This window comes from Haemorhous mexicanus, chromosome 6 (assembly GCF_027477595.1).
Source record: "Haemorhous mexicanus isolate bHaeMex1 chromosome 6, bHaeMex1.pri, whole genome shotgun sequence".
Classification (NCBI taxonomy): domain Eukaryota; kingdom Metazoa; phylum Chordata; class Aves; order Passeriformes; family Fringillidae; genus Haemorhous; species Haemorhous mexicanus.
In genome coordinates this window covers 25,773,597-25,793,276 of record NC_082346.1, presented here as the reverse complement: position 1 = coordinate 25,793,276, position 19,680 = coordinate 25,773,597, and the positions used below count along the sequence as shown (strand labels likewise).

Genomic DNA, 19,680 nt, shown 5'->3' with positions numbered 1-19,680 from the left:
AAGGGATCAAGTGCATCCTCAGCAAGTGTGCAGGCAACACCAAGCTGTGTGGGAGTGTTGATCGCCAGAGGATAGGAAAGCTCTGCAGAGAGATCAAGGTAGGCTGGATCCACAGACTGGGGCCAGCTGTGTGCGGCACAACAAGGTGAAGTGTCAGGTCCTGCACTTGGGTCACAACAACCCCATGTAGTGCTCCAGGCTGGGGGAAATGGGGCTGGAAAGCTGCCCAGCAGAGCAGGACCTAGGAAGGTTGGCTGACAGCAGCTGAACGTGAGCCAGCAGTGCCCAGGTGACCAAGAAGGCCAATGGCATCCTGGGCTGTATCAGCACTAGTGTGTCCAGCAGGACCAGGGCAGTGATTGTCTCCCTGTGCTTGGCACTAGTGAGGCCACACCTCAAGAGCTGTGCCCAGTTTTAGGCCCCTCACTACAAGAAGAACACTGAGCTGTGCTGGAGCACATCCAAAGAAGGGCAATGGAGCAGGTGAAGAGTCTGAAGCACAAGTCTTACAGGGGGGAACTTGAATGAGCTGGGGTTGTTCAGCCTGGAGAAAAGGAGGATGAAGGGAGACTTCTCTTTACAACTACCTAAAAGGACATTGTACTGAGGAGGGGGTCAGTCTTTTCTCCCAAGTAACAAGACCAGATAAAACGGCCTCAAGTCACACCTGAAGAAGCTTAGATTTGATATTAGGAAGAATTTCTTCACTGAAAGGGCTGTCAAGTATTGGAACAGGCTGCCCAGAGAAGTGTTAACATCTCCATCCCTGGAGGTACTTGAAAAATGTGTAGATGTGGTGCTTAGGGACAGGTTTAGTGACAGACTTGGCAGTGTTAGGTTAATGGTTGAACTCTGTCATGGCATCACGTCAAGAGTCTAGTCTCTGTCTAGACTCTAGTCATTGAATCTTTAAGGTTGGAGAAGACTCTTAAGATCACAATCTACAATCTTTTAATGCCCATTTTTATCTCCATGCCAAAGAGTTCCATTTTGGAAGGGGCTCATATCTCATATGCAGAAATTTTACTTGAACACAGACATATTTCAGCATGGTAGATGTGTATATGACAACAGTCAATACAGAAGTAGGATTGACTCCTTATCTCAGAGCAAAACTGACTCCTCCTCATTTTTATTCTCTGTACCAGACCAGAAGCAGAATACCATCAGTTTTATTCTGATGTATATCTCCGTATATTCTGATATCTATCTTGGTAGTGTTAACCATGCTGAGACATTTCATACTGGAACATATACAAACATTTTTATATACCATTATTAGATGTTCAAGAAAAGACTCCATTCTCTTCCATTTGGTCACCTTTCTCATACACATTTAGGCAGATTAATTCAACTTTACGTTGCTCTTAAGATGAGAAACCACGGATCTTGCACCAAATCAAAGCAACTTATTTTCATCAACCAGAAACTTGGCAATTATCTTGCTATTTAAATATCTGATTGTTTTGTTATTTAAGTAATCCAAATATATTGATTCTGGACCTGGGTTTTGCAATTGGAGAATCCCATGAGTTTGAAAAACTAGACCAAATCAGTTTAGTCTGTCTCAAAAGATGAAAATTCTTCAGAAAAAAGCCATAAACATAACAATCAGTATTCTCTCTTTCCAATCTTCTGGACACCATAGGAGCAGGAAGCACAAAGTACAGAGCACCGGACGTTGGAAAAGAAGTTGAGTGTTTTGCAAACCCACACAGTGCCTGGAGACAAATGTCCTCGAACCTGTACTTCCAAACACAGAGGTCAATCATCAATTCTCTAAAAAATCACTTGAAAATGAAGGTGTTCCTGGATTTCTTAAACCAACTTTAGATCTTTCTACCCTGATGAGTAACACATAGAAAGACAGGATATCCTGCAGTTTAAAGGCAAATTTGTTTTTCTTTCTGATACAGACATAACTAAATCCTTCCCAATGTATTTATGAAAACTGCAACAAATGTCTGTCCATAGCAGAAAACAACTCTTTCCTCAAGACAGTATGCAAACTCAATTCTCCCTGGTTGTCTACAGACTACAACACACCTTAAATATTTCTGCCATAGCAAAGGCGATTCACTGGCAGAAGAAAAATCACCAAACTTTGGTTGTTGTGATACTGACAGTGTTACTCAACACAGCAGTTACAGGTCAATTGTCTCAGAAGTGAACTGAAACTCCTGAAGTGCACAGTACAAACAGTCTGATACGTTCTTTTGTACTCCTCTGACCACATAGTAAATCATTCCTAAACCAGAGAAACAACTAGATCACAGAAGAGCTTTTTACTGGGTTGTCAAGCTGACTGTCTATAATGCAAGCTACCATGAGAACTAAGCATAACCAAAGGACACTGCACTAAACTCTCAGCTGGAAGCTGAGAAGGGGCAATTGCCTCAGCTGTCACATGAAACTACATCCTTACTGAACTTCTAGCACGAAGAAAATTGCACCAAAAGATCCTCACATTTGACTCGATGCATTTTCATACTGGACTATGTTCCCATTCTACTGCACATAATCAAATCTGTCTCAGCCCAGGAGTTGTACCACTAATACTCACCTTTAGGATTTCATGTACTACAGAATTCTGCAGATTTGTTCTGGCCAAGAAATTACTATGAAGACATGCATTTCTACTTTGCAGTTATGTTTCTAAAATTATTAAATTACAGAGGGAGTTAAAGACATCTATTGACTCAGTACTCACAGCCCTGAACTGTTAACACTCCCAACCCCCTTTGGCAGTACAAAGGCAGGAAACTGCAGAGTTTAAGGTTCATGGAGCACTGCTCACTGCAGTGGAAAATGACTGCTTTCATCACTGAATGTAAAAACAACATCTCTCCAAACCTTTATAAGGAAGCTCTACTACACAACTGAGGGATACACACTTTAGCTGGTTCATACCTGCAGCTATGCACCTCCGTCCAGCTGTTCCAGTCTTCACTCTAAAAGATAAGGAAAAACACACATTGAGGACTCCAGAGTTAACATCAGATAATGACAAGCATTACATGAACACTACCGGGTAAAGCACTGAGGACTGGGAAAGTAAGCATATATTTCTAATAACAGAAGTCAACAACTCTCAAGAGCATCAAAACTGAAGCTGCATATTTCAAATATACAGGGTAAATTAAAGGGTGCACAAAAACGGACTCCAAACACAACATGGCTGAAGTCTTAGAGCTTCCTTGGAATGTTCAGTGGACTTATGCCACCTCTCTGGCCTTTTGGCTGTCGTAACAGTAGCAGCTACCAACAGCAGCAGCCACAATCCTAGAATCCTATAAGACATTATTTTGACAGCTGCAGCATTAACAGATGACCATGAACCTGCAGAGGGGAACTCTTATGTATGACTGCATAAATGGAAATGTCTCAAAAAGTGCTGAATTAGGGAACACAGAATTGAACAACACAAGGAAAAAATGTTATTTCTACATCTTAAGCAAATCATCAGACAGGAACCATACAGATTTTCTGTACTAGAACCTCATAGCTAGGGGATGCTACTTCATGATTCAAAAGTTCTCTTTTTGCAAACTCAGTAACAGACTCTCAAAACAAGCTAGTCTGTATTTAAAAACAAACTTGGGATATTTTATTTGTGAGGTTTCTTGATTTCCCCACCCCCCACCCAACTTCTTCTCTGCCTCCTCCTGGATTATTTTGCAGAACTACATACATGGCAATTTAGCAGTATTTTACAGAAAATCCAAATCTATTTACTTACCTATAGTTACCAAACTAAAAACTGCATCCACCAGCAAGGAGAATTATACAAAGCTATCTGAGCTCCCACATTTTGACTACTTAGCAGGCTCTACTTAACCTTTGTTCTATTTTATTTTAGTAAGCAAGAATAAACGAGCCACATCCTCTTCTAACTTGCCATGTAATATACTTGGTTATTTATAACATGTACTCATTCCCTCTTTCTCAAAGGTAGATCTCTTGAGAAATTTCAATTCTTCTAAATTCTATTTGTTCAATTTATTTAATAAAGTACAAAAGCCTCTAAAGGAATAAAGAATCCTAAACAAGAACAAAATTAATTTTCTTATAATATTTGTTGAAAACAAAGCCCAAACTATGAATCCTGACAAACATAATGCAGTTATCTGAAATGTGTATTTTCAAAATTATGACTTTTTCTTTCCTAGAATATTATTCAAAACTGACTATTGTTCCGAGAACACTTCACATATTTATTTATGTTCTGTCTCACAACAACATTCTCGATTATGAAGCTCCAATTCATGATTGAGGCAAACGTTACCTTAAGAAAGTTCTTTCACCTCAGCCAGACTCCTCTGCTTTTCTTTAGTTTAATTACAAAATATCTGTTTACGGCCAAAAAAAAGGGTCTTAGATTCCTGCTAACAGACCTTCTTCATGCCTAACTTCTAATGTCTTCAAATCAACATGTAACATAAATTTTTTGCTTATATGCTAAGTTATATTCCTTAGATAATCAGCTTTCAGATAAAATGAAATATACAGTTACTTGATCTTATGAATGCTTAAGAATCTCTCTATAAACAACTTCTGGATGTTAAAAAGAAAATCTTCACTTTGCACATGTAACTGTAACACCCTAGTGAATTAATTTAAAAACTTCAAAGAAACCAAAAGTGCAGCTAACATACCCAGAGGAACCCATAACTCTTTCCCATACCTTTGGGAAAAAATACACTTCACTGAATCAAAGGCAAAATCCAAGACAATAAAAACTTCAAAAACCAAGCAGCAAATCTGACAACCACGTGTAGAAAGCCGGGGAGAGTGCTATTAAATCACAAATTGTTTTGGTATGGTTTATTTAATTGCATGCAGAACATGAATACACTGAATAATTTATCCAAGTTTATACATCAGACAAACCTGGCCCAAAGGCCAAAGAATCTGACAACTGTGCTTGTTCTCAGGAAAAACTGGGTCTTGGATCCCTCAGACTAAGGTATATACATACACACAGCTGGGTGCTGCTAGCCATGTGTGCAGCATGGTCACTTCTGTAATTAACTGATGGGGCAGTAAGCTCTTGTGCAAAGCAAGTTCTCCCCAGCCAGCATTTGATGCAGATAACCAACTGTTTTCATAGCTCCACACTCATGCTTAGTGTGGTCAACAAAACAGTTAATGGGGTAAATTCAGATCTCTCATCACAGCTTGCATAAAAATTTTCCTCATGTTGTCCCCCAACTAAGGTGCTGCAGCTGAGTACAGCTGTCACTTTCAACTACTGCTCAAAGCTGGGAGGAACTACTGACACTACCTGAGTACTCCATGTAAAAAACCAAAGGTTTCATGCTTAGATTTAATGGCCTTGCCAGATCTAAAGGTAACAAAATATACTCTTGCTGATGAACAGTTGCAACTTTTGATATGCAATATAATATAAATAGAACTGCAGCTGGTAATAAAAAGAAGTGGCTCTATCCAAGTACCAGACAATGGATATAAGCCCTATAAATCAAGTAATATTGTTTTCCTACTAAGTGGTAAAACTTCTGTGTCACCAGCACCCGGGACCATCTAAGAGAATACCAGATCATTTAATGGATTCTGATCAATGAAATTACTGTCATAGTCAGCACTTTGTCTAGACCAGTTAGTTCTGATTTCTCATTATGCTTTCCAGGAACTAATGTTTATGGGATTGTCAAGGTTACCATTAGCAATTAAAGAGGCCAACAGATCAAACAGACCACATAGGTCAGCCTCAGATACATCCTGGCGTCAACAGTCTCTCACATAAATCAGCGCTCAGTCTGGACTCACTGCAGATTTACATACTTTTAGGAACCCATGTGACCAATAATGAAAATTTGAAAATATAGAAAGAACTATTTCTTTGGAAGAAGTACAGGGGGGAGAAAAGGATGCACCAAAGAGCGACGGAGCAAGTGCACAACACAGATAACGAACCGAGAGTCCTACAGAAACCAGAGGAAGTTTCAATCACTGCACAGCCCAGGCCACAACCCACAGAAATGTCACTTTGTAGCAACCCTTCTAATGAGGCTACACACAACAGCGACAGCAAGGGGAAACTCCCGCCGTATAAAAACCCTACCAGAGAAGGAACTTTTTTATCTGAGAAGTGCCCTTCTACTGCAATCTTTACACCACCCAAACCTCTCAGCACCAGAAGCTACTTGTTCAATGTAAGGCCACAGCTCAGTCACTGTGCCTGCTCAATTTATTTTGGCAGACAGAGCTGTGAAATACTGTTTTTCTCAGCACTGCCAGCGCAAAGGGTATACAGGGTAGCAGACAAACTATCCAGTTAGCAAGTTGAATTACTCATGACAGTATATTCTACTATAAGAATGTAAGTTTTTTCAACTTCAGATGTAACAGGAAGAACAGGATGAAGAACAGAAGAGGTGCACAATTTGGGACCACTGCAGATAAAGATGAAAAGACAGGAAAACATTTAAAATGCTATGCTTCAAGTTACTCTAACCAGGACATCAGAAGTTACTTATGATTTGGGATGTTGATATTATTTGCAAGGTGCGTTCCTTGTCTAGTCAGCCCAAGATTGATCATTAAGTCTTACAATCCAAAATGAAAGCATTAAAGACACTCTTTAACAATACAAACCAATCCCACAGCCTACTGCTGAAAACATGGGACTGCGGCTTTGAAGACATAACTTGTATTATTAACTATGTGGCTGAATAGCAACTTTGTGGTCCTAAGTGTTTCTATTTGTATGATATGAACAAATATGTGCAAAGAAATAATAATCTTATTTCTTTGTGAAAAGGTATTTTGAAAACTAGTGACAGAATGTATTTAATCAGAGTCAGGGGTATCATCACATTGTTACAGTTGCATCTCAGCTAAAAACCTCATAAACAACTTTACAAAAAAAATTTCCAAAAAAATCTGTCTGTTAATAAAATCCAAAGAATCTCACCAACAAAAGACTTTAGTTTGCTCTCTCTCTCCAGATTATGGTATTAAAGAACTCTCAAAATATACCAGGAGTTGCAAATAGAGAAGGTACAAACTAAAGCAACATTTCATTTACTATTTGGATGAAGAAAGCACACACTCATGTTTTGCTTTATGAAGACTCTACAAGCCACAGAAGACCTATCACATACAGCAGAGCTTGGTCGTCTTTTGGGTAAAAGATTGAGTCTTAGTGAACACAAAATTTTCAGGTTAACCACTAAGCCTACTCCTAGAAGGAACTGAACTTTAGCTGAACTTTAACAACCTCATCCATCTCAGCCACAAGATTCAAACACTAAAACTTTCAACTTACCTATCTTTAAAGGCAAGATAAAAAAAATCTCAATGGGGAAACCACCCCTGTGCAATGTTTAGACAGACACAGCTTGCAGAGCTCTCTGTTAAAAATTCAAGATACTAAAACACTCTTTTTTCTGATTGTACAAAAGGGAATAGATTCAAGAGCAAACACAGAATAAAGATGTATTGCAGGTCTCCCACAAAGATCCTCAAATGCAATCACTATTCTATATTACCCCACCTAAAATGCCAAAGGAGGACAAAGTGTAGATGACTGTTTCCAGCATCCATTGCTTGCTTCAGGAGGAAAATAATTTTGAGGTGTCCAAATTTTGAAAGATCAGAATTGAACTGTATACAAAATTCTGAGTAGGTCTGAAATTCTGTATTTGAAAAATGTTGAAGAATAAACATTTATATTTTATTTCAAAGAAGCACAACTAAGAAAGACTGATTTACCTGAAGCTTGTATGTCTTGCTTGCCTTATATTAGACAAATACTTGCCATGAACTCTACCATGCAGAATCTGCCATTGCCACGCCTGCAAACCAAAGAGTAAAAATATGCTCAATTATTTTATCTTTATTTTGTAACAGGAACACGGTAAATCCTTTGCAGAAGTAAATGCAAACAAATTACATTCATTTATATCTGCAAAGAGTTGGAGTTACTGCTCTATTATAACCAATGAATACTGATTCAAATCACTTCTAACAGCAAATAATTTTCATTAACACTTGAAGAGATTTAATATTGGGTGTACAGAACTGAAGCTTTAAAAAATATTTCATACTATTTCTTTTTCTCCATCAGAGGCAAATGCTGGCATTGCTGTGGGAACATCAACTTAGGAATGTTCCACTTTTGCTTTAAAACACAAATTTAATAAAATGTAACCATTTCAGAGCAAAGCAGTTCTTATTAAGCTTCTAGTCCAGATCTTTAAAGGTTTCTCATTTGTCATCATTTGTAACATCATTTGTATATACTTTGACTTCTTTTTTGCAACATTTATTCCCCTCTTCAGTATCTTTATATAGTATCTGAAACATACAACTGTAAATAAAACAGAAAAACTTATTAAGGAAAAAAGTGCATTCATTTACAATCTGCTGAAAACACATGAATACACGAACACATGCCATGAAGCACCATTTTTGTGTGACTACCAATCACAAATATAATGCCACACCTCAGATGAACTTTCCTCTGTCTGAAGAAGTTTTCATTCCTTGTGACAAACATGTGAATACAACTAATAGAATGCCTTTCCTGCTGGTATCAGCAGCTTTTTACCCCACAAACTACCCTCCTGGTCCATTTGTGACCCTGACACACCCTCTCCAGGCTGCTCATCTCCAGTGGTTGATGCTCACTGATTCTTACATCAGCACAGCAAACTCTGCTTGCTCCTTTGCCTTCCCAAGGCCTCAGAAACTCTCCCTACTGTATAAGGCTGGATCCATAACTTGATCTTAGATTTTAGTTGGATGGGTGGAGAAGGATCAAGAGTGTCAATGTACTTTGCCAAGAGCTAGAGGTTGAGTCCTTGCTTGAAGTCTTATTCCTGTATTTTCAGATGTTCTTCACTTACTCATCCATCAATCCATTTCCATCACTCTTACTGGAAGGCACAGTATGACACCTCCAGCAGGAAGAGACTCCATAAACTTTATGGCAAAAACAAGTGCTATAATACAGCTTTGGCTGCATAAGCATGCAGAATGGACATAAAACAAGTATCTTTCTGAATTCTCTATACCTTATCCCTAGATTCTGGAGGCACCTTATACTTCCAAAACCTTACATGTGACAGTCTATGTGGCACATAATTTTCTCTCTGTCCTCACATAAGAAAAACTCACCAATTTTTTCCCAAATGAATAGCAGGCTTTCTGTAGAGCAGCATCAAACACAGCGTGTACCAAATATTGCATTCATTAAGAAGTATGTTAAGACAAAATTTAGGACTTCCCTGTCTAGAACCAAATTATATGTGCCCTAGCAGGCAACACAGCCAAACAATTCTCGCTCAATATTTTCAGGTTTTACAACTGAGAAGACTAGATACAAGCTCTCCATAAACATTCAATAGAAATGGGGAAGAAATACAAAGGAATAGATTGAGATACTCCTGCTATATACCCAGTTTAAACTGGTGCTATTGCCAAAAGAACAGTGCACAACTCTTTCCTCACCAGCTGTCCATGCCCACCTCTGTGTAACAAGCCTGAGAGAGGAAATGGTCAAGGTGTGGATCTTGTCCACTACCAACAACAGGAAAATAATAGTTTTAACCCAGATGTGTTCCTAGATTCAATTCACCTCACAACCACACAGATGTTTTTGGTAGCACAAAGGAAAGGACAAACTCATGAAAAATTGTACAAATCTCTTTTAGAACAATACTGTCAGATGCTCATTTAAATTACTCATGGAACTAGATCATCAGATTTAGGTACTGAATTTTACACAATAAATCTCTGATTGATTGATCCTTTTTAAAGGCCTCAAGTGATAAACAAGGCATCCACTGCTTCTGCTAAGAAAACACTATGTTTGTAAGAAATACATATGTGTCCTTCCATATAATCATCTTCACTGTTCCAATTCTTTGTCAGTGGACTGCCTCAGATATTAGAGACATATCACTTCACATTCTTGATTATACTATTTGATTTAACGTCTTAAAATCACAAGTGAATGTTTTCCAACTTTCAGTCACTCTTCCTGGAGTTGTAAATACTTCACAATAGCAGTTTTAAGTTTCACTAATTTAAAATGCACACTGGACTTAATATAAAATTCCTGTAATCTTCCCATATGTCCACCCTTAACCTAACTTTATTACTCAACTGCATATTTATAGTGTTTTTTAAAAAGGGCTTATTTTTGTAAAAAAAAAAAAAAAAGAAGAAGAAAGCAAGCAGTAGGGCAAGAAGAAAATAAAAAATTATGCTTTCCTGTGGAATTTCAGTATCTTCAAAGGACATCAGACAAAAGTTAATTTTTCATTTGTCTTGTACCCTGATTAAACCTCTTCTGCAGACAGGGTAACAGTCAAGATACAATGGATTATTGGGTATTCTCCCTTAAAAAAAAAAGTATATACAGCAAACAAGATTTCTTGATGACTTGGCTTAGCTCTGAACAATGCCTCTTTCTCATATATTGCCTTTAGGAAGATTACAACAAAATGGTATGATTGAAATTCCCCAGTGCCATTCTACTACTCAAATGCCTTTGATGCACATATATTTATTATTTATTCAGAGTTCTAGCCATTTATCATGGCATCTTTCACAGAACAGACACACAGTAGTTTTAAACATGTAATAGTGTACTTCCAAGAGGCCTTTGAAACTGCCTAATTATATTCCTGCTTCAAGACTACTTGGAGGAAATGGTGAGTATGCTATAAGAAAACACCTGAAAGCTGAGGAATCATAAAACTCCAGTCACTGGCCTCCAACAGTACCAAGAATTTATTTTAACTGGTAACTCATATAAATGAAAGGTTGTCAGCTAGGGAGTCAGCAAGTGGAAAAGTGGGAAGATAGGTGGGCAGAGGACCTAATTCTAGCAGAGGATGCCAGAATTAGGCAAAATACCAAGATACTTCAGGTAACAACCTTAACATCCCACAGGCTGCATATTTACAACAAATTCTGCAAGATTTCCACATGAAGAGGGAAAAAACTACTGCAGTGTGTCCCCATTAAAGAAAGACTGATCAGAAAACAGCCACACAACAAAGATGCTTGAGTTCAATCAGTTCAAGAAGATGACCCTCTGTCACACATCAATGACAGGTTCCTGCCTGCAGACATCAGTACAATCCTGACACTACCAGGCAGCTGAGATCCACCAATTTGCCTCCAAAATGTCCTTCTTCCAAATCCAAGAGACACACAGCTCTCTCAGGAACAAATACACTGAAGACACTGCAGTGGTAGGAAAGAAAAATAATTCAAACTGAGTTTATAGAACATGGTCCTCAACAAAAAAGGCAGACTCTAGCTAAAATCAACTTCACAATTGAAACAATGTTTTCCTCTCTCAAATTCCAGAAACAAAAGGCTGATGCCTATTTGCAAAGATATTCAAAAGACAGCAGAATTTTTAAGGGGACAGTATTTCTTAAAATTCAGAAAAAGTACCCTATAAACAATTGCCCTCTTTCTCCCTCAAATAATTATTGCCATAGTTAATGGTGTATTCAATTGCTTCCACTATTTTGAGCACCGTCCTGCTACTCGAAGATTGTATCAACAGTTTACTACAGTGTAGCAGCTAACAGACATTCTGCCCTATTTGTTCACCTGATTTACTATTTAAAAAAATAATTGTGAATAGTAATCCCAATGTGTGCAGTGCCTTAATACCAAGTTTATGCAAGCAGTGAGGGAAGTCTTAGCTGCAAGTTTTTCCAACCCTTCCTAACAAGGTATTTCCTACAAGCCGCATCCTTGAACACCAACTCCTGATTCCAAACTAGGCAGGCCAGGGTCTAGCTCCTCATTAATCCCCATTGCCCATAACAAGCAATCACAGCACTCAGATCTTCCAGGACAGGATCTAGCTTTCATTAATCTTCAAGGCAGACAGTGACAACAGACCTTTTATGGAAGGACACAGGCCTTGGCTAATCACTCCCCAAAGCAGGAAGGGAGATTAAAATCCTCATCCCAGAAGACAGCAGCTCTTTTGGAGGTGAAGTCTGGTTCTTCCTGATGCCACTGGCACCCACTACAAATTGCCCCTGCAAAACAACTCCTCCATTTCCAGTCCCTAGACTCCCAAATTTGGATGAACTGCAGTTTACAAAAAAGACAACGACCACAAACAGATCGCCTTTCACCTGGAACACCAGTCATACCCAGAGACGCAGAGACAGACAGATAGATGGACATAACAGAGACCGTAAGCCCTGGCTCTCAATTCTGCTCAGCAAATGCCCACCAGGCCAGCCACACTGCCTGGTGAGCCAGTGTGCTCTGCTGGACAAATATAGAAAGCAGAAAGTGGAACAACCCTTTCAGCAGAAGAGATTCTGCTCAGCTCCCTGAGAGGGAGGAGCAGGAGCTGAACCAGCCGAACTGCTTTACCCATACATGGTCTCTGAAAGAGATCATTGCTAAGACAAGTTCCTTTACACATACACACCCTCACTCACTCTCACACAGTGCAAGGAGAGAAAATAATAAAGTATACAAACCTAAAAGAGTTCCTGTTTTGAAATGAGTTCCAACTCTACTTTTCCTGCGCCCACCTTAATAATGCACAAACTTCTAACAATATTCAGTAACAAAATCTGGGCAGCAGCTCAGAAAAAAGACAAAAATCTTCCTCCTAGGGAATCCCCACATCCACCAGCATGTCAGTAACTAGTGAAGCTTCCTTGTTGCTTTTGGACACACACAACCACATATTAAGTTCTTGGTTTGACCTTCTCCCCCCTCCAGCCCAAATTGAATTACAGAAATCTTTTTAAACCCTTCTCCCTTTTCAAGTATTGTCCTAAACCAGGAAGCATGACCTTTCTTATTGGTTGATACTAATTACTATGGTGACCTGCCATATCTTGTCTGCTATCCCTGTAGTCCTTCTTGCCAGTGTTTAAACCCTAACTAAACCTTTTCCTATGCATTCTTCTTAAAACCAGAAGAAATGCACTTCTGTGCAGCATCCTCTTCTTTCTCCCACCCCTTTCACATTCTGGCACAGAAAGAGCAGAGTAAGTGTAACTGAAGACCCAAATCCATAGGTCTTCACAGAAAAAAACCTACAAAAACTATAGAAGGGGCACAGTCTATTTTTATTTTTACACAAGTAAGACAGTTTCATTTACTCAAAAGCAGCTTCATTTATATAAAAAAGCATCATTATTCATAAGTGATTTATTACCACATGCTGCTGCCTATTGCTTCTCCTTGGTGTATGCCATATTTATGTGGTGATACCAAACTACCTTACAGGAGCTACCAGAAAAGTTCTTTCATACAAGTAAGTGGAAGCTGCAGCTTCCAGCTCTATCAGGAATGCAGCAGCCAATTCAGAACTCAGAGAAGCACACTAGTCAGGGAGTTTTGTTAACGTCACGTGCAAGTAGACACAAAAGTGCTGGCATTAAAATGAACAGTCCAGATATTTTTTCAAATTTTTCATTACTGAGATAATTGTTTAGGCTCCCTGCAAATTCAGGAAGATACCAGCATATGCAGAATTAGGTCTACACCTAAGCACAGCCTAAATTATTTTCCTTACAAATAAGGATCAAGACTATGTGTCCTAGTCTTCCTCCCCAAGAAATGCCTGTTAAACTTAGTTTTGAATTAAATGACAAAATGATTTTAAACCTAAAGAAATTCCAAAGCAAATTCTGCATCAGAAAAATAGTGTCATAGCAGCTTCCACACTGTGAAATACAGACAGTACCACCTACAGCCAGTCTCTGATAGTGATCAAATTTGGCACTGAATGCATAATTCAGAGTGTAACATGGGTGACTTTAGCCCATAAGTATCAGAAAATACTAACTTAACTTTTCCTAAGTCTCCAATGCATATAATCATGGATTTCTGAGCAGTCAAAACTGTTTAGAGAAGTAAATATATAATCCTTTTTCTTCCCCAGAAAGATTTTGATATTTTCAAGGTTATCACTTCTAAGGTCACTTAGGACCGTGCAAGCAATTTTTACTGTTTCAACTTGTCCTCAATTGTGCTCCACATTGTAGTCATCGAACAGTCATGTGCAAGAAAAAACAACCAACAAAAACCCAAGAAGAAATACAACTCATCACAAAGTTGACCTGTCATCCAAGAATTTTTTAGTTCAGAATTTGAAATGGAGAACAGAAAATTTTTGAAGACCAATAACAAGGAAATACAGGTAAGTAGGCAAAAAATATTTTCAGAAGGTGCTCTGCTTTGGAATACAAAACTATAAATTAGAGAATTACTGTTACACTGTGTTGTGCCTACACGAAATGCAAAAGCTAGATGTGATGTTCAAAATACATTCTCTCTTCCTGAAAGATCAATATTTCATTGCCTTCTGAAGAAACATTTATCAAAACTCTATCTTGTAAGATTTTGCAGAGATAATAAGATGATTGGTGTCCATCCTGCAAATTTCTACCTATATTAAGAAAGATGCTACCATTTCTTGTATGTAGACTTGGACATTGTCTGCTAAGTGCTTGATTTGAATTACAAACTCCTCTGCTTTGGAAAAAGCAGACATGAATATTCCCTTTCCAACAGAGTCTAAAAAATTTGTGGATTGCATGCCTGCATTGGAATATCTTTTGAACTGCATAGTTTGGGACAAAAATAGCAGAGAATATGCATGGGTTCAGTGAAAGCCTGAATTTTAAGTGATGTTTGAAGGAAAACAGTTTTACTTTGACATGTGAAATACAGAAATCTAGTGGATAACAACTACATTATGTTTGTGAAAGGTGCAGCACAAAACAGCCAGCAGACAGAAGTGAAAGCTACCCAAAAGAACAGTTTTGATAGTGGTGAAAAAAAGAAGCCATGGACCTGAAAAACTCAAATTATTTTAAAGTAAAAACAACTTCAGACAGTCACCTGGGCTCTTATATGAACTGGGAGAGCATCCAGTTCTGAGAGAACACAGAGCATGTAAGCATTAAAAAAAATGCTCTGCAAAGGAAAGCCTGCCAGATACCACACCAACAGGACACCAGATATTCAACAAACACCCATCCTCTCATCCATGTGCTCATTCAAGATCTCCTTGAGGTGTGCTGCTGAAAAGGACAAAACACTCAAACTGCCTGCTCATTTGCACGGATTTCAGCAATACTCAAGCTAGTTATTCCATGCTATATTACAAGCAATTCAGTCAAACCAATGTAAAAATTCCAGAGTGATATGGTTTTAAGCCCAGTTTACATAAACTTAAATCTACCTGGGACTTTACCACTGCAAGCCAAGCCATTAAATCAGTTATAAATCTACTCTAAATTGGTAAAGACTCATTATCAAAACCTGCAGTTTGTCAGTTTGTCACTAATACTCTGCCTCTAACAGAGCAGCCAGAAAGCCAGCACACCTTTTCTAAAAACAAAACAAAAAGACAGCCCATGTTATACTAAGTATACTGAAGATACAAAGGTAACATGCATACATGGGACAGACAAGACAGCTTGTGAACAAGGATTCCTCTTCTGGCATAAGGCTTTCACTTACATATACCTGTGACACAAACCACATCATCTAAACTGAAATTCCTCACTAAGAGTTGGAAACTACTGAAGATTTCTGTTCAGCCATCTAGTTTCTCATTGTTCATCCTGAACTTAGCTAGCAATGATGCATTTTCTTTAGCACAGAGCTAAGACAGCTGGGAGTTTGAAGCTACTCAAGATGTCAAAGATGACTTCCTTTCCTTGGGATGATGACTGTGCTGCACTCTATTGCTGTCACACAAATAAGCCTGCTCTGTCCATCACTGTTCAGACTCGTGAGCTATTCCTCCCCACAGCAAAGCACTTGCAGACTAAGTGGCACTGCAGCTTTGACCCAACATGCATATTAGGTCTACTTGCTTGAGTCTCACATCAAGATGCAAACAAGATGATGTTCAGTTGGTATTAGGGAAATCTCCTCTTGAAATGTGAATGCTAAAGCTCTCTCTTTTCATTCTTACATCCCAAACACAAAGCGTCTTGGCATCTTTATAAAACAGGTTGTAGAGAACAATAGCAGAAATGTGGTATCTTGCATTTTTGCATTAATCCATATAACAAGTATCTCTGATGACTGGAAGAAGGGCAGTAAAACTACCGGCTACTTTTTCCAATCAAAATGATCTCCCTTGCCTCAAGAAATCTTGTAACAGGATCACCACTCAAGATACTGCTCTGTGATACCTTGGGAAATATCCCTTAGAGGCCCTAGATAACTTTCCTCAATTTACAATCCCCATTCTAATAAATACTGAAATATTTTAGTCCTCTTCTACACTATTTTTTTCTTCTGCCAAATACCTGATCAATGGATAAAAATCATACCTTCTTACCTGAAGGCACTGAATAATTCTGCACACACTCTTGAAGGACAAGCAATACTAAACATGCCCAAATTGAAATAAAACAATTCAGACATTCATGGCAAGACTGAAAAATAAGAAAGCAGAAATATAGATCTGAGTGCATTTGACTATTGCAGCTGTCCCAGTAACCAGCTCACATTATGTCTTGGAAAACTGGACATAATAGCTTAAGAACAGTCTCCAGTTCAACAGATGGAATAGTGGGTTCTTGGATCTCAGTGCTAAAGGCTAATAACCAGGAAATCTCAAAAACTATGAGAATTTGTCTCACTTCCCACCTACTCTGAAACAGGCACTAAAGTAAAAATCAGAGTGGCCACTCTGAAAAAATTTGTGGCCGATGACTCAGTAACTGATAATAATCAATAGCCACAATGCAGAAAAATATGCAAGAAATAGTTAAGGAGCAACCTGCTCACAACAAAGTTTTCCAATAAGCTCAATTAGATACTGGGTTTCAGGTAGAATCTTACTTAACTCAAAGTGAATCTAAATATTTAAGAATCACAGAAGGTTCTACCTTTTATGAAATTCAACAAATACAGGATACTGTAAGTGATTTTAGAAGAAAATTTACACAACATGATAAATATTTTGCCTTATTTCAAAGCCTCATATTTTGTTTCAACCAATGATTCTTCAACTGATGTACAGGTTACTTGGCAGGACATGGATTTATTATTAATGAGATAGACAACTATTGTCTATCGATGATCCTGCCACATTTCTTGCTTTCCCCTTTAGAGAAGCGGTGCCAGGGACCATGTTTTCAGAACCCCTACTTGTAGCAGAAGAACTCAAAGAACCTTCCCCATGCCATGCAAAGACAATCTGACAAGTGCATCAAGTTTTGGAGGCCTAGCAGAAACATGGATACAGTAAGAAGTACACAACAGTGCTACCATGGATTTCTTTATGCTCTCATAGTGAAAGATGGGTACATTCTTCTCACTTTGTAGGCAATTCACTTGCAAAACAAAACTACCTAACAAATAAATCTTCCTGTTTTAGTGTTCATGACTTCAGAACAGTCACTTTTCAATTGTCTGCTTTTCTACAGATGCTGTGTTCCTGATCTCTTTTGCATTTAAACAGAATGTCCTAGGCTTGCATCAATTATTTTCCTATTTAAAAAAAAAAAAACAGATACAAAAAGGGGAAACATGTAACAGAGCAGTTAGGATCGGGCATTGATTTTCCCCAATGTAACATTAGAAATTTAGACAGGGAAAGGAAAACCAGAATAAAGACAGCCATGCAAGAATGATCATTCAGAAATGGTGAATACACTCCTCAGAACAGCATACACCTTCCCAAAATAAGTATCAGCAATAATTTTGAATGTGAGCAGAGGCTGAAAGAGAACAGTAACCACCTAAAGAAAAAATAATTCTTCACATCACCCTATTTAAAAATTCCTATTTAGGGATTTTAGTAGTATATACATTTACACCCATGTCTATGAGCAGATATAAGATTTGTGCTCCTGTCCTGGGGGATCTTCAACAGCAGGAATGCAACAGAACATATTAAGCTGCTAGATACAAGCTGTACCCACCCTAACATTTCCTGGGTCAATCTAAAGACATACGGATTAATTTTAAACATCTACCACAGCAGCAGTATTTCCAGCAATGCTGCTTCTTCAAGACTTAGGCCCAGACACAATTCTAGGAAGATACAGTATCTCATATTATGCAGAGATCCCAAGAACATAGCCAAGGGGAATGGAAAAAAGAATAAAAATGTGATGGGTTTATTAAGGCTGTGCCATGCCAAGTCAGTGCAGTAAAACCTATCTGATGAACTAACCTAGACAAAAACAGTAGAGGAGACCACAAAAGACACTAGGAGAGAGTTCAGCAATATTTGTGATCACTGGTACAAATACACAAAAAATAAAAGCACAAATTCAAGAAAACACAAGCTCTTGTAAGAGCTTGTGTTTTCTTGAATTTGTGCTTTTATTTCTAGTCAGAAAACACAAGCTCTTGTAAGCCAGAAGTCAAGTGTGCTTCATGATATAAATCCCCACCAAATACTTTTATAAATTCAGCGAACTGGTGAAACACACCCAACGACCACATTCAAGCAGGACATACAAGAAAGCTGCAATGCTTGAAAAATGTTCCCCGACAACTTCTGGCAGAAGAGAATGCCTGTGCCTTAAAGGTGAAAATGTCTGGGCCACAATTCCTCAGGAATTTAAAGGAGTGTACTCTAAGGTTGACTCTCAACTTCCTTCTCGTAACAGTCCTATTAAAAAAGCATGCTATTAGCAACCTTCACTGCTTCTTCACGTATTTATCACCGATTTTACGCTCCGTTTCTCCTGGTTTTTATGCTCTTCTTCCTGCTTCATTCCAGCAGTGTCCGTCACGCCTTCTCATACTTGAGGACTGTAAATCCTCACACTGTGCTGAACTCCAGTTTCCCTGATCGTGCTTCCCATACGCCTGACTCGCCTCCACCCCTGGTGCACCAGCCCACATTTCACTGCTCCAGCGGACAGACCCGCACCATACCGACGACAACAGCAACCGCACCCCAGGTTCCTCCAAGTGCCCGGGGCGCCCAGCCCGGCAGGCTGACGGCGGCCGAGCCCGGGGCAGCCGCTCCCCCGCCCCCAATGGCGGGGGGCCGCCCGGCCTCGCCGCAGCCCCCCCGCCCCCAATGGCGCCGCCGCCGCGGGCCGAGCTCGCACCCGCAGCGCCACCGCCACCGCCCGCGGCGCTGTCAGCGCTCGGATCAGATACGACACCCGGCAGCCTCCGGCTCCGGGCCCCGGAGGGGCTCCCGGCGGGGCGGCACCGCCCCAGGATGGCGCGCACGGGGCGGCGGCTCCCCCGCGGGCGGGAGCGGGGCGGCCGCCTCGGCCCGGCAGGAGCGGCCTCGCGGCGGGGAACGGGGGAGAAGGGGCAAGGAGCCGTTACCTGCGAGAGGCAGACCGCGCTTCCCGCCGGCTCGGCCCGGCTCGGCTCGGCCCCGCGCCGCGCCGTTCCTGCCGTGCCGTCCCTGCCGTGCCGTGCCGTGCACGGCCCGAGCTCCTCCCGACGGCACCGCCCTCACCTGCCCCGGGATCCGCCCGCGCCCCGCTCCGCTCCCTGCGCCGCCTCGGGCCGGCTCTGCAAGATGGCGGCGCTTCCGGGAGAGACCACGGCGGGCGCGGCGTGGGGGGGCCGGGGCGGTGCTCCCGCCCTCCCCGCTCCGCCGGCCCCGCCGCGCCCCGCCCGGCCCCGCCCCGCTCCGGCCCCGCCGGGCGCCTCCCGCCCGCCGCCCGACCCCGCCGCCGGTGTCCCCTCTGGTGACGCTCA

General features: G+C 40.3%; 1 protein-coding gene across 15 annotated transcripts in view; it reads right to left on the bottom strand.

Moving 5' to 3' along the window:
* The window catches only part of CELF1 (CUGBP Elav-like family member 1), a 58,783-nt gene extending 39,264 nt beyond the window's left edge, over positions 1-19,519 (bottom strand). For 4 of the 15 annotated variants that reach the window (XM_059849321.1, XM_059849326.1, XM_059849329.1 and 1 more), the window contains exons 1-3: positions 19,436-19,496; positions 7,738-7,820; positions 2,911-2,951 (exon numbers count right to left, since the gene is read on the bottom strand). The gene's annotated coding sequence lies outside the window, so the exon portion shown is untranslated. Of the gene's footprint in view, positions 1-2,910; positions 2,952-7,737; positions 7,821-19,299 lie in introns of all 15 variants that reach the window. The other 11 variants (XM_059849325.1, XM_059849331.1, XM_059849332.1 and 8 more) reach the window with 7 other exon arrangements.
* Between the last annotated feature and the right edge of the window lie 161 nt (positions 19,520-19,680).